Source organism: Peromyscus maniculatus, chromosome 17 (assembly GCF_049852395.1).
Source record: "Peromyscus maniculatus bairdii isolate BWxNUB_F1_BW_parent chromosome 17, HU_Pman_BW_mat_3.1, whole genome shotgun sequence".
NCBI classification, from domain to species: Eukaryota; Metazoa; Chordata; class Mammalia; order Rodentia; family Cricetidae; genus Peromyscus; species Peromyscus maniculatus.
The window spans coordinates 17383154-17397627 of NC_134868.1; the positions used below are offsets into that span (position 1 = coordinate 17383154).

The window sequence follows — 14474 nt, forward strand, 5'->3', positions numbered from 1 at the left end:
AGCAAGTTGTTATCCCTTCTATCCTTTTTAAAGGATAATTTCTATTTGTTCTTTCACCCTAGAGTACATCTATCTGATTATTTTAGGTTTAATTACCTAAGTAATCATAATACTACTTATAAATTATATTAATTTAGGGTCTATGAGATTTAGAGCAATTCTATTAACTTTTGCTAAGAAAAGGCAATTAGAAAATATAAGATGAAGCTAAATGCCTAGGCTGATACACCATACCTAGAAACTAAGTGGCAAGTGGAGAAAATTATTTTGTATTAATTCAGTGCAACAAAGATCTTTTGATAATCTACAAACATCTTTTAAAATAATTTTACTGCTTTTATTTCTCGTGTGTGTGTGTGTGTGTGTGTGTGTGTGTGTGTGTGTGAGCTCGCGTGCACATGCACATCTGCCACATGTTCATGGGTGACTAGAGAGGACTGAAGTGGGCCTTAGATATCTGGCACTGGAGTTTCAGAAAATTTTCTATTACTACTGGTGTGTTTCCTAGAAAGAACTCCAAGAATAGATATGAAGACTCTGTTAGTCAAAAGTGTCCTTTTGGAAGTACCATGAAGATATATTTGTCATTTAATAGAAAATTTCTATGTAGTACTAACACACTCACATCACAAATAATTTGAATTATAAAGTATTACTAATGTATCAATTGTTAAAAACAGTATTTTTTTACATCAGTATCTCACTGCACAGCCCAATCTGACTTCAAACTTGCCATGATCTTTGAGTCTCAGCCTCCTATATAACAGGTATGTGTGACCACACTAAGATCAGTATTTTCAGGCTCTTTTCAAGACAAGGTATTGCTGTTTAGTCCAGGTTGGCCTCAGACTTCAGATCCTCCTGTCACTGCCTCCCACAGGTGCTGGGATTATATGTGTGCAATACCACCTCTGAATTATATTTCTATATTAAGATATGTTTTTTAGATATGTCTATTAAAATAGTAAGTTCAGAGTGCATGGACCATATAATTTTTTATCCATTTTAATTCATTTTTATCATAAAGCTTATTAGAAGAAATAGAAACTTCAATATATAAAATACATACACATATGTATTAAAATATATGTATATATAAGTATATATATGTATGTATACACACACACACACATATACACACATGCTTATAGTTCTGTGGTAACTACCTGCTAAAAATGACATGGGAATGCACAAAATGGGGTCACATTTCCAACATGTAAAAAGAGGGTGGCCTCTCTTCTATGTACTAAGATGAGTTGATGCCACACAAAGGACTAAATGGATAAATCTAGCATCAACCATATATAAACTTGATTGAAAAACTTCAAAGTGGTTATGTATGTAGCTCACTTGCAGAGTGCTTACCTAGTATATACAAGGCCCCAGGGGTTCAATCCCCGGCACCACAGACAGAGACATAGAGAGAGACTTAGAGAAAAATTTTAATGAAAGCTTTCAAAATAGTGACCAAGTGTGCAAGAAGGCTGGTGTGATTTGTCGAATAGTAATTATCTTAGATTTTAGCACATTCAACTCATTGTTAAAAACCTTATGAACCGACTCTGACATCAGTTAACTCACTATATCTAGACTGAAATAAGACACAAAGATAATAATCCTTAAGGATACAAATCCTAAAATGATGCCTTAACTGTTTATACAGAATGCATTAATAACTGGATTAAGATATAAATGGAAAAAGTACCATTTATATGCTTCTTAATGTAGGACTGGGGAATATAGCCCACAGGGTACTTGCCTAGCATGCCTAAGGTATTCAGTCAACAGTAGGGAAAAAAAAACCAAAAAGACAATGAACACTTAAAAGACAAAATGGTGAAATTAGTATTGCTGTACATAAACTAATATCATCAGGACTATTTCAAATACTTCTAAAAGATGTAGAAATGGTTTTACTCAATAATATCTTAAAACCAGAATAATTTTAATGTAAATCACCTAATTTTTATATATACTTGTTTCTACTAAAATAGTAAGATAAATATTAGTCACAACAGTTTGATTGCACAGTCACCAAATATCTAGACATTAAGTACTAGAGTCTTGGGTTTTATTGTGTTAAAACTAAAAACTGTGGAGTATATAATGCCTGCTTTAGGAAAATGAATGGAGTGTTTTTGGCACTGATGAAGAGGGAGTTCATAGCTCCAATTATTTCATAGTTTGCTATCTTCTAAGCCAAGTGGGAGAAACTACATATCTGCCATGATCTCAACCAAGACAATGTGTACAGAAATATCTTTTAAATGGAAAAGCACTGTATAACCACTGTCTCCATTTTTCAAAAAAGTTGAATGTGAAAACCTGAAAGCCAACCCCACAGTCAGACAGAACTTTTGGATGTATTTTTCTTATAGAAGAAAAGCAGCCCTGGGCTGGAAAATGGCTTGGCAGTTAAGAACACAGACTGCCTTTCCAGGGGACCCAGGTCATATTCCCAGCACCCATAAGGCAACTAACAACTGTGTGAAACTCCATTTCCAGGGGCACTGATGCCCTCTTCTGGACTTTATGGGCACTGCATACACACAGTGCATAGACATACATGCAGGCAAGATGCCATACACATAAATCTCAGAAAATAAAAAAAAAATAAAGAAAAAGCACAGTTTTCATAAAAAATTTCTTTTATAAACAAATTTTCAGATCTAAACATTACAGAGCAATTAGCAACAATATTAATTTACAATAACAGTTTTCTATACAGTTTACTTCAAGTGGATGGCTGCATTTCTTTAAAAGATGGTATTTTTAACTATCACTCACTCACTATATATGTATATATATGTGTGTATGTAGAGAAATATATTTCTGTTGTTTTCAAAATAATAGACTACTTCAATGAAAAAAAAACCAAAAATTATTTTATTAGTAGTTCTTATATATACAATATAAAGCTTGCCTGTTAAACACTGAAGAGTTTTAATCAAAACATTCCTATATAAGCTGGGTGGTGGTGGCACACGCCTTTAATTCCAGCACTCAGGAAGCAGAGGCAGGTGGACCTGTGAGTTTGAGGCCAACTTGGTTACACAGTGAGTTCCAGCACAGGCAGGGCTACACAGAGAAACCCTGTCTCAGAAAAAACAACCAACCAACCAAACCAAACCAAACTGAAACAACAAAACTCCTATATGAATGAATATCAAAGTATAAGCATAAGGAAAGGTGACTGCACTAACCCTTTTATGCAATTTCACTGAGCTGAGCACTCAGGTGGTACAGGCTGTGGAGGAAACCCTAAAGTCCTAGTTAGGGTTACTATTGATGTGATGAAACACCATGGCCAAAAGCAACTTGGGAAGGAAAGGATTTATTTAGCTTTTACTTCCACATCACTGTCCAGCATTAAAGGAAATCAGGACAGGAACTCACACAGGGCAGGAAGCTGGAGGCAGAAGCTGATACAGAAGCCATGGAGTGGTGGTGCTTACTGGCTTGCTTATCGTGGCTTGCTTATCATAGCTTGCTCAGCCTAGTTTCTCCTAGAATCCAGGACCACCAGCTTAGGGACAGCACCATCCATAGTGGCTGGGCCACCCCCATTGATCACTAATTAAGAAAATGCCCTACAGGTAGATCTTATGGAGGCATTTTCTCAGTTGAGGTCCCTTCTTTTCAGATGACTCTAGCTTGATATAAAACTAGTCAGTACACCTAGCAGTGAAGAATAATACAACTTTCAGTTAAAAACTACACAGTGGCCCAAAGGAATAGAAGAGTCTCTCAAACACACATTCTAATTATTTATTTTTTCCACGGCCAATCTGATTCCATAAAGTTCTTTCTGAGCTGTGTTAAGTCATATACATGTGAAGATAGACAAAACATGAATAGTTTCATTTAAATACTGTAAGCTGCTAGATTTTTTTCACTATTTTTATATCTAAATAGTGCTAATGAAATTTATAAATAAACATCTTAAATCAAGTGCTAACATATTTACAAACAGTTATGTTTAAAATACAAATTTGATTAAATTTTAAAGAAAGGAAGTTCACATACCTTAAAAAAAAAAAAGCTTTTCTCAAACAGACTGTAACAACTTGACGTTTGGTTATTTTAGGTTTTAAAATCTTCAGGTGCAATGAAGTGGTATTAATGGTGTAACAATGTGGGTGAGTCTATGAGAAAATGCTTTCTGCAAGACATTTGGAATCAGATTGGCAGGCTATAATTTATGTCTGGACATCCAAAGGAACAGACCACCAAAGTTGTTTAGAATAGACTGGTGAAAAAAAAATTTAAAACACCTGATAACCAATCGCACTCCTAAAATTTTGAATCCACAATTTTAGAGAAATGAAAGCAGGTAAGTCCACAAGGTGGGCTTTCTAAAGAGAAAAGGGAAACAGTTAAGCACTAAGAGGTCACAAGGCACATTAAACACATAAAAGCCCCACTCATTAAATGTAGAGATCTGGCCCTGCAAGAGCAGTTTTCCTTACTAAAAGGCATACCATTTGTGGGTTGTTTTAATTCAAAAAGATTTACAATATTGCCCTGTTTTCTAAAGTTCGCCCCACCCCCACCTCCTTAATTCCTTCCTCTAAGTGCTAGCAAAATAACATTTAACCAAATGTAAAAAAATGAAGACCCGCTATTCAAACATAGCCACAAATCTGAGTAGTTTAGACTTATTTAATTTCTTCAGTTTGCTTTGACATAAACATGCTATTATGTTTTAACCTGTAAATATAATTAATATATCATATTGCTCACATATACTAATTTTGATTACATTAGTTCTCCAATTACAGAATTACTATTTAGTCAGCATGACTGCATCAGCACCCACAGTGGTACATTCTAGCCTACCTCCTCAACGCACATCACTGTAAGTATTAAAGCAAAATACTGAGAGTAGCCTGAATGAGGGAGGAGAGTCAGAAATAAGTTGATTTGTGCTAGGCTCCTTTCATAGCAAGTTGTGAGAACTGAGCAAGTCTCTTAAATTTTAAAGCCTCAGTTTCTTCATGTAGAAAAGAAGGGTTCTGAGCTTGATACCCCAAATCTCTTTAAGCTATACATTTCTTTGCTTCCAGGGATTCCTGCAATTAGTAAAGAAATATACGACATCCAAGTAGGAAACCAGAAGTAAAATTATGTTTGCAGATATGATCTTACAGCAGAAAACACTAAAGATTCTACAAAACCAGTAGTAAAACTGTGAACTGAAATTCACAAAAGAGTCACATCCATGTTAAGGATTCTTTTACAATACTGATTTACTGGAATTTTGTGATTATGGAGAGTTGGAATGTAGCATATCCAGAATCAAATTATCTTGGACTACTTTTAACCCACTAATAGCCATCCATTGCCCACTTGTGTCTGACCTGACATCCTTGTGACAGTCACAAGAAACCTTTTGGTATGGATTAACTTAACAGAGCAACAGCTTTCACCAACCAAAAAACTAAGCATGTGTTAGACAACATCTGAAACCTGTGGCAGAGATTTCCTTGATTTATTATAACCCACCTTCCTCACCTTTTACCCTGTATTTGAAAAGTGCCCTAATCGAGACTTTCTCTTGTTCTGTAGCTATAAAAATGTCACAGAACTGATACATGCTGAAACATGGTATTTGGGATAACCTGAATCCATGCTCTCAGACTATGAAGCCATGTTTGGCTCCAAAATAAACTATCTTTTATTCTCCTTGAAGTGAGAGCTGTGTTTTTGTGTCAAAAACAAAACAAAACAAAACAAAACAAAACAAAACCAAACCCTTAGAATTGACAAATGAATTCAGCAAAGAGGCAGGATGCTAAGTAAACAGAAAAAATAATTGTATTTCTATATACTAATGAACAATCTGAAAAAAAAATTAAGAAAACACTTTCACTTACAAGAATATGATATTTAGGAATTAATTTAACCAGACATCTACAATGAAAGGTACAAACATTGCTGATAGAAGTTAAAGGCAAATAAATAGAAATACATTCATACTCATAAATTTGAAAACTTAATGCTGTTAAGATTTCAATATTACAAAAAACAATTTACATGGTTTTGCTTACCATGAAGTACTCAGAGTAGCCAAAATCATAGGATGTAGAAGGGATTACCAGGAACTAGTGAAAGGCAAAGAGATAATGTCGTTGGTGGCATAGACTTTTAGCTTTATGAAACATAAAGAATTATGGAGCTAGTGGAAGTGGTCACATGCCACTATGAATATATTTAATACCACTGGTCTGTATATTTTAAACTGGATAAGATTATTAATTTTATTTTGTGTACATTATTTTACTGCAATTGAAAACTAGAAAAACAATTCTACAATTGCATAAAAACAAAGGAAAGCGGAATAATACCTAAAACTGAGTAACATGACAAGATGGAGTTGGTGGTGTATATTTATCATCCATGCTTCCCACCTCTTGTTTCTCCACCCCCATTGCATCTATAAAGAGCAAGTAGTAGAGGCAGATAAAGGCTAAGTTTGGTTTACTTGTTAAATCTTGTTACTTCATTCAAATGTTTAAACAATCCTATGCACTTTATTCTTGAAGAATATGTAAATGGCTAACTCTAGAATTAAGCTTCTTAAACTTGTTGCCCAAACTTGAACTGCATATATTTGGTTTATGTCTATGAATTTGGATAATAGTTTACAAATAAATAAGGATTTATAGTATCTTTCAAACCTGGGAAGAAGCATAGGCGATTTTATATTGGGTCATAGCCCAAACAGTGTCCTAACAAAGCCAGAACCTTTTGCTCCCCATAAGCTTTTATGGTTTCCAGTGAAAGCTGTGGTGGGGAAGTGCAGAGAAGTGTGTGGACAGAAGGCAGGGCCTGCTATGCAGGACAACTAAGTGAGCACAGGAAGGGAAGGGAGCCCCAAATTGTACTTGCTGAGAACCAAGGAGAATCTGACACGATTAGGAATCATGTTTACAATCAAACCATTTTTTGACTTTCTTGTGACCCATGGATAGTGGAGTTACTTTGACTTTTTTTAAACCTATGTTTTTATCTGGTCACATTCAAAGCTATACAATAACACCATAGACCAACGAATCTTATGTATTAAAGGAAATGCTACCTAGATAAAAATAAGTATACCCAAAACAGTTTTATTTACTTTTGTAAAACCCTCATATAATATAACTTAAAGGCCATCAAAATTTTATGTCTTGCTATTGTTAAGACACTTGAATACAATTCTATCTTCAAAAGCCCAAGGCCATACTTGGCTGGGTATCCTCTTTTTCTTAAATTCCTCTCCCTCTTTCAATGCTGCTACTAAATCTATATTCATTTTTTCTTAATAAACCTTGCTTCATACGGTCTCATCCTGAGGTTGTTTTTGTTGTTGTTTTGGGCTTTTTTTTTTCAGTATAGTTAAAAATATTTTGGCTTCACTTGAGTAGAGTTCTCTAAAAAGCACTCTTTGGGCTGATAGAAGTAGCAACATGGGGTATAGCTTATTCTGCTACCCACTGCCACTCACAAATGACATTTAATGCTTTTTCAAAAGTCAATGACATTTCCAAAGCACACTTCTTCCACCCCTATTTGATCACATAGGGCTAACACAAATTTGCCACTGACCTGCATTTTATCCTTCCCGCCTCTAGCCTGAAAACTACCTGCTTTCCTTTTCAAAAAGCTATCTTTCACATGTCCACTTTGACTCAATTTCAACTATATAAAACAGCAACAGGTAAGAAATACACAATCTCCAGTTGTGATACACAAACATTCCTTTCAGACACTCTATTCTTCAGGCAATATTAAATAATATTATTTAGTATAATTAATATAAAGTAGATTTAAAAACTAGTTTTCAGGAAGGGCTGATGCTAGTACAGGTTTACTTCAAAATCGGGCTTTTCCCCCTTGTCGGACTTCCTTTTGGACATATTTTTACTCAATTATTCTTATTTATTAATTACTTTAATTGCTAAAAGTTATCAGCCACAGTATCTGTATCAGGTGCCTCTAAAATGGCTTCCAGAGGCCTTGCCTTCCGCACGTGGAGGACTGTGTTATACTCTGCCTCTCTAATGTGGGTTGGATTTAAGTCTCCTAACAAATACAATATGGCAGTGGTTGATGGGGTATCACTTCTAATGTTAGGCTATAAAATACAAGTACCTTCCTTCAGTTTGGATGCTCTTTCCTGGATTGCCTGTGGTAGGGGAAATCAACTGCCATTCTGTAAAGAAATCCATTTGGCAGAGAATCTAGGCCAACCAGCAACCAGGTGCAAGCACTTAGAAGTAGATCCTTCCTTCATCTCAGGGGAGCCTTTCAATAATGCCACAACTCCCAACTACAGCTTAACTGATACCTCAAGAAACAACCTGAGCTGGGTGGTGGTGCCACACACCTTTAATCCCAACACTTGGGAGGCAGAGCCAGGTGAATTTCTGTGAGTTCGAGGCCAGCCTGGACTACAGAGTGAGATCCAGGACAGGCACCAAAATTACACAGAGAAACCCTGTCTTTTTTTTTTTTGCTTTTTTGAGACAGGGTTTCTCCGTGTAGCTTTGGAGCCTATCTCAAAACAAACAAACAAACAAACAACAACAACAAAACAAACAAAAGAAACAACCCAAACGACTTACTCTGTTGAATGTTGCCCTAATTCTTGACTCAAAGAAACCAAGATAATACATGTTTGTTGTTTTAAGCTGTATTAAATTTGGTGATAACTGTTAACCAACAGCACATAACTAATGAAGTAACTCAGATAACTGTCCATTTAGACAAATTTTACAAACATGGACGTTTCTGAACTAACCTGAAAAAAAATTATTTATTCTTCATTCTGATGAAAGACCCCCGCTCCATTATGAGGATATGGGGCGTTGGGCCGATGTTATGCCCCCCCAATAACTTGGCCTTAGAAACGCCATTCTGCAGGAATCAGAAAAACAGGAGTTCACAGCTGTGACTAACTAGCCAGCCGGCCTTGGAAGAAAAAGATAACTATGGTCAGCCATCGGGCCTAAGATAGGGGATAATTGGGTCAGCAGCCTTGGGAGTAAGACAGTTGATATTTTATGGCGGGCCCCTGGCCTTGAAGAATAGGCAGCTGGCCTGGGCAAGGCCAAGTCAGCCACACATCAAACTTCTGATAATTAAAGAACGCGACCCCAAGTTCACCCTGGCCCTCTGTAAAACAGCCAATAGGGACCCTGTAACTATGCTTCTCGCTTCTGTAGCCGCGCCTCTGCCCCTGAAATCCCATAAAAAGTCCCCTTTGCCCTCGGTAGGCGCGCAAGTCTTCTGAGAGACTTGGCCCCAGGTACCTGTGCATTTAATAAAGCCTCTTGCTGTTTGCATCTGATCTGTGGTTTCGGTGTGTTTCCCGGGTCCGGGGTCTCTCCCTGAGGGAAGATCTCCCCTGGGGGTCTTTCATTTGGTGGCCCGTACGGGGATTGAGACCCCTCCCTGGGACCACCGACCCACCATCAGGAGGTAAGCCGGCCGGCCTTGGTTTATGTCATCCCTGTCCAGTCTGAGTGTTGTCTGTTTGCCTAAGTGTTGAATGTTGTTTGTTTGTCTCCGCGCCTGCGTCTGATAATCTGTCTGTGTCAGTGGATCTGAAAGAGGGGGCCGACGGGCCTGGACTTCGCCGCTGAACCCTAGGAGACGTCCTAGGGAAATCTGAAACCCTGGAAGGAATTCCACGGGAATCTGTAGTGCCTTCTGAGGCACGGTCTGAAGTGCCTTCTGAGGCACGGTCTGAAGTGCCTTCTGAGGCACGGTCTGTATTGCCCTCTGGGGCACGGTTTTTTGGGGCCACTCACGTATCAGAGGGATACGTTGTGCTGGTTGGAGAAGAGGGGGTTGGACCCTCGCAGTCTCCTTCTGAGGTTTTGCTTTCGGTTTGGAACCGAAGCCGCGCAGCGCGTGTCAGTGTTATTTGTATTGGTTTGTTGTTCCTTGTTTTCTGTTTAACCGTTCTCCTCCTAGAGACAACCATGGGACAGACTGTCACCACCCCCTTGAGCCTCACGCTTAAACACTGGTCAGACGTAAAGATACGAGCCAACAACGAAGGAGTCGTAATCAAGAAGAAAAAATGGATCACTCTTTGCGAGGCCGATTGGGTTAAAATGAATGTAGGATGGCCTCGTCAGGGAACCTTTAACCTTAGTCTTATTTCACAGGTGGAGGGAAAAGTTTTTGCTTCCAGTCCCCAGGGCCACCCGGACCAGGTCCCATACATTGCCATGTGGAGACTCCTGACAACAGAACCTCCCCCATGGGTTAAGCCGTTTCTCTTCCCCTCGGCCCCCCGGCAACAGCAGCGCTCGCCGAATCCCGGGGCCGAGGAAGCCAGATCGGCGGATCCCTCCCACTCCCTGTTCCTCCCTAACCCCACACCAGCAAGTCTTTTCCTCTCCCCGCAGGCCGCCGCGCCGGCGCAGGCGACTGTGGGAGGTGGGAACGCGCAGGCGGGTGCGCAGGCGACTGTGGGAGGTGGGAACGCGCAGGCGGGTGCGCAGGCGACTGTGGGAGGTGGGAACGCGCAGGCGGGTGCGCAGGCGACTGTGGGAGGTGGGAACGCGCAGGCGGGCGCGCAGGCGGCCGCAGGTTATGGTGCCGGCGCTCAGGCGGGGCCGGGGATGGGATCGGCGGGAGACTGCTCCCCGACCGGCTCTGGGACGACTGGGGAGCCCCGATTTGGGGAAGGGGGCTCAGGAGGGACGGCGCCACTGATGAGCGCCAAACCACTGCTCCCTCCCGCCTCTCCTTCCTCCTCCCTTTACCCTGTTCTCCCACGAAAGGATTCCCCTAAGGCTCCCGTCCTCCCCCCGGACCCCAATTCACCTCTTATTGACCTCCTCACAGAGGACCCACCACCATACCCAGGGAATCGGGCACCGGAGGGACCGGTGGCCCCTGCAATGGCACCGGAGGGACCGACGGCCCCCCCGGAGGCGCCTGAACAGCCTCCAAGGAGAGAGAGGGAAGATGAGATTCCGGCTCCCTCCCCAATTGCCGGTCGCCTACGAGGAAAGCGCGACGAGCCAGCTAAGGAGTCCAGAGCCTTTCCCCTTAGGGAAGGTCCTAACCACCAGCTCCAATACTGGCCGTTTTCAGCGTCTGATCTCTACAACTGGAAACAACATAATCCCCCTTTCTCTAAGGACCCTGTTGCCTTGACTAACCTGATTGAGTCCATTTTAGTGACCCACAAGCCCACTTGGGAAGATTGTCAGCAGTTACTGCAGACCCTCCTGACGGTGGAGGAAAAGCAGCGGGTCTTCCTGGAGGCTCGGAAGCGGGTTCCAGGAGAAGATGGAAGACCCACCCAATTGCCTAATATCATTGACGCAGCCTTTCCCCTCACCCGCCCGAACTGGGACTTCGCGACCCCGGAAGGTAGGGAGCACCTACGTCTCTATCGCCAGTTGCTCTTGGCGGGTCTCCGAGGGGCAGCTAGACGCCCTACCAATCTGGCCCAGGTTAGAAATGTAACCCAGGGAAAGGAGGAAACGCCGGCAGCGTTCTTAGAAAGACTTAGAGAGGCATACAGAATGTATACCCCGTACGATCCAGAAGATCCAGGACAGGCGCCGGGTGTCATACTGTCTTTCATCTATCAGTCAAGTCCAGATATAAGGGCCAAGTTACAGAGACTAGAAGGATTGCATTCACTCAGTTTGTCAGATTTATTGAGAGAGGCAGAAAAAGTGTTTAATAAGAGAGAAACTCCTGAAGAGCGGGAAGAGAGATTATGGCAGAGGCAGGAAGAGAGAGATAAAAAGCGTCATAGGGAAATAACTAAAGTCCTGGCCACTGTAGTATCTCAGGGACAGGTCAGCGAGGGAGTTAGGAAGAGAGATCGGAGAAAGCCACCACTGGACAAAGACCAGTGTGCTTACTGTAGAGAGAGAGGACATTGGGCTCGTGACTGCCCAAAGAAGCCTCAAGAGTCTCGGAAGCCTAAGTCAAGGGCCACGGACCTCCTCAATCTGGAGGATTAGGGAGGTCAAGGCCAGGAGCCCCCCCCTGAGCCTAGGATAACTCTCAAGATTGGGGGGCAGCCAGTGACCTTCCTGGTGGACACCGGGGCTCAACATTCAGTCCTGACCCACACCGGGGGCTCTCTCAGTGACCGCACAGCTTTGGTCCAGGGGGCCACAGGTAGCAGGAGATATCGATGGACCACCGAGAGAAAGGTTCAGCTGGCATCTGGACAGGTAACCCACTCTTTTTTGCATATACCTGACTGCCCTCACCCATTATTGGGCCGAGACCTGTTGACTAAGCTCAAGGCTCAGATCTATTTTGATGATAAGGGGTCGACTGTGACAGGACCCAAAGGGACCCCCCTACAAGTCCTAACCCTAAAACTGGAAGAGGAATACCGCCTGTTTGAATCTGAGCCCTCTAAGGAGCCACCACAAGAAATGCAGGACTGGTTGAGGGAATTTCCCTCAGCATGGGCAGAGACTGGCGGCTTGGGGCTGGCTCGCGACCAACCCCCACTTGTTATTCAGTTAAAAGCTTCCGCCACTCCCGTTTCAACCAAACAGTATCCTATGTCCCGGGAAGCCCACGAGGGCATTAAACCGCACATCAGGAGACTTTTGGACCAGGGAGTACTTGTGCCCTGTCGATCACCTTGGAATACCCCCCTCCTGCCTGTAAAGAAACCTGGGACAGGGGATTATAGACCGGTTCAAGACCTGAGGGAGGTTAATAAACGGGTTGAAGATATACACCCCACGGTGCCAAACCCTTACAACCTCCTCAGCACTCTTCCGCCAACCCACGTTTGGTATACGATACTGGACTTGAAGGATGCCTTCTTCTGTTTGAGATTGCACCCCCAGAGCCAACTACTGTTCGCTTTTGAATGGAGAGACCCAGAGATGGGACTTTCAGGACAGTTGACCTGGACTCGGCTCCCCCAGGGGTTTAAAAACAGCCCGACTCTTTTTGATGAAGCCTTACACTCAGACTTAGCCGAATTCCGGGTTGAACACCCGGCCTTAATCTTGCTCCAATATGTGGACGACCTCCTCCTAGCAGCCAGAACCCAGGCTGAATGTCAGAGGGGCACTCGGGCCCTTTTGACTAAACTGGGACAGAAGGGCTATCGGGCTTCGGCTAAGAAGGCTCAGATTTGCCAAAGCAAAGTCATTTACTTGGGTTATGCCCTAGAGGGAGGACAGAGATGGCTCACGAGAGCACGGAAAGAGGCCATACTCTCCATACCCCCTCCAAGGAACCCCCGCCAGGTGCGGGAGTTCCTAGGTACAGCCGGCTACTGCCGCCTCTGGATCCCGGGTTTTGCTGAAATGGCTGCCCCCCTGTATCCTCTCACCAAGCCTGGGACCATGTTCCACTGGGGAGAGGAGCAGCAACAGGCCTTTCAACGAATTAAGAACATCTTACTTGAGTCACCAGCCCTTGGCCTGCCAGATCTGACCAAGCCTTTTGAACTGTTCGTGGACGAGAACTCAGGCTTTGCAAAAGGGGTACTGGTACAGAGATTGGGGCCATGGAAGAGACCTGTAGCTTATTTATCCAAGAAATTAGACTCGGTAGCTGCAGGATGGCCCCCTTGTCTGCGCATGGTAGCCGCCATTGCTGTTTTGCTCAAGGATGCAGGGAAACTGACTTTGGGACAGCCATTAACTGTGTTATCCTCTCATGCGGTGGAAGCTCTGGTCCGGCAGCCCCCAGACAGGTGGCTCTCAAATTCCAGGATGACCCACTACCAGGCTCTGTTGCTAGACACAGACCGAGTGGTGTTCGGACCAGTTGTCTCCCTCAACCCCGCAACCCTGCTGCCCTTGCCAGACCCATCCGAGGAGCACGATTGTCTCCAGATTCTGGCGGAGGTCCATGGCACCCGCTCTGACCTAACAGATCAACCGCTGTCGAAACCAGATTTTATCTGGTTCACGGATGGGAGCAGCTTCTACCAAGAAGGAGAACGGAGGGCCGGAGCAGCTGTTACCACCGAATCAGAGGTAGTTTGGGCCTCACCGCTGCCGCCTGGAACATCGGCCCAAAGAGCAGAGCTGATCGCTCTGACCCAGGCCCTCCGGATGGCGGAAGGTAAGAGACTCATGGTTTATACTGACAGCAGATATGCCTTCGCCACTGCTCATGTACATGGAGAAATCTACAGAAGAAGAGGCCTCTTGACCTCGGAGGGTAAGGAAATTAAAAACAAAAAAGAAATTTTAGAACTCTTAAAGGCATTGTTCCTCCCGCATCAGCTCAGCATCATACATTGTCCGGGGCACCAAAAAGATGACTCTGTCGTGGCACGGGGAAATCGGCTGGCTGATCTAACAGCCCGGACAGTCGCCTTACAACCCCCAAGGGGCGACCAGCTGTTGGTCTTGCAGGACCAACAGCCAAGTAGAGACCCCATGTCTTACAGCCCGGAGGACCAGGAACTAGCGAAGAAAATGGGGGCGAGATGGAGCCCCGAGCGACAAGCTTATATAATGGAT

At 43.1% G+C, this 14474-nt stretch overlaps 1 protein-coding gene across 2 annotated transcripts in view; it reads right to left on the reverse strand.

Moving 5' to 3' along the window:
* The window catches only part of Fbxo8 (F-box protein 8), a 52641-nt gene that overhangs the window by 33152 nt on the left and 5015 nt on the right, over positions 1–14474 (reverse strand). Inside the window, exon 2 of one of the 2 annotated variants that reach the window (XM_042262968.2) lies at positions 6051–6104. The exons of the other annotated variant lie outside the window; for it this stretch is intronic. The gene's annotated coding sequence lies outside the window, so the exon portion shown is untranslated. The remainder of the gene's footprint in view (positions 1–6050; positions 6105–14474) is intronic. 2 annotated transcript variants of the gene reach the window in all.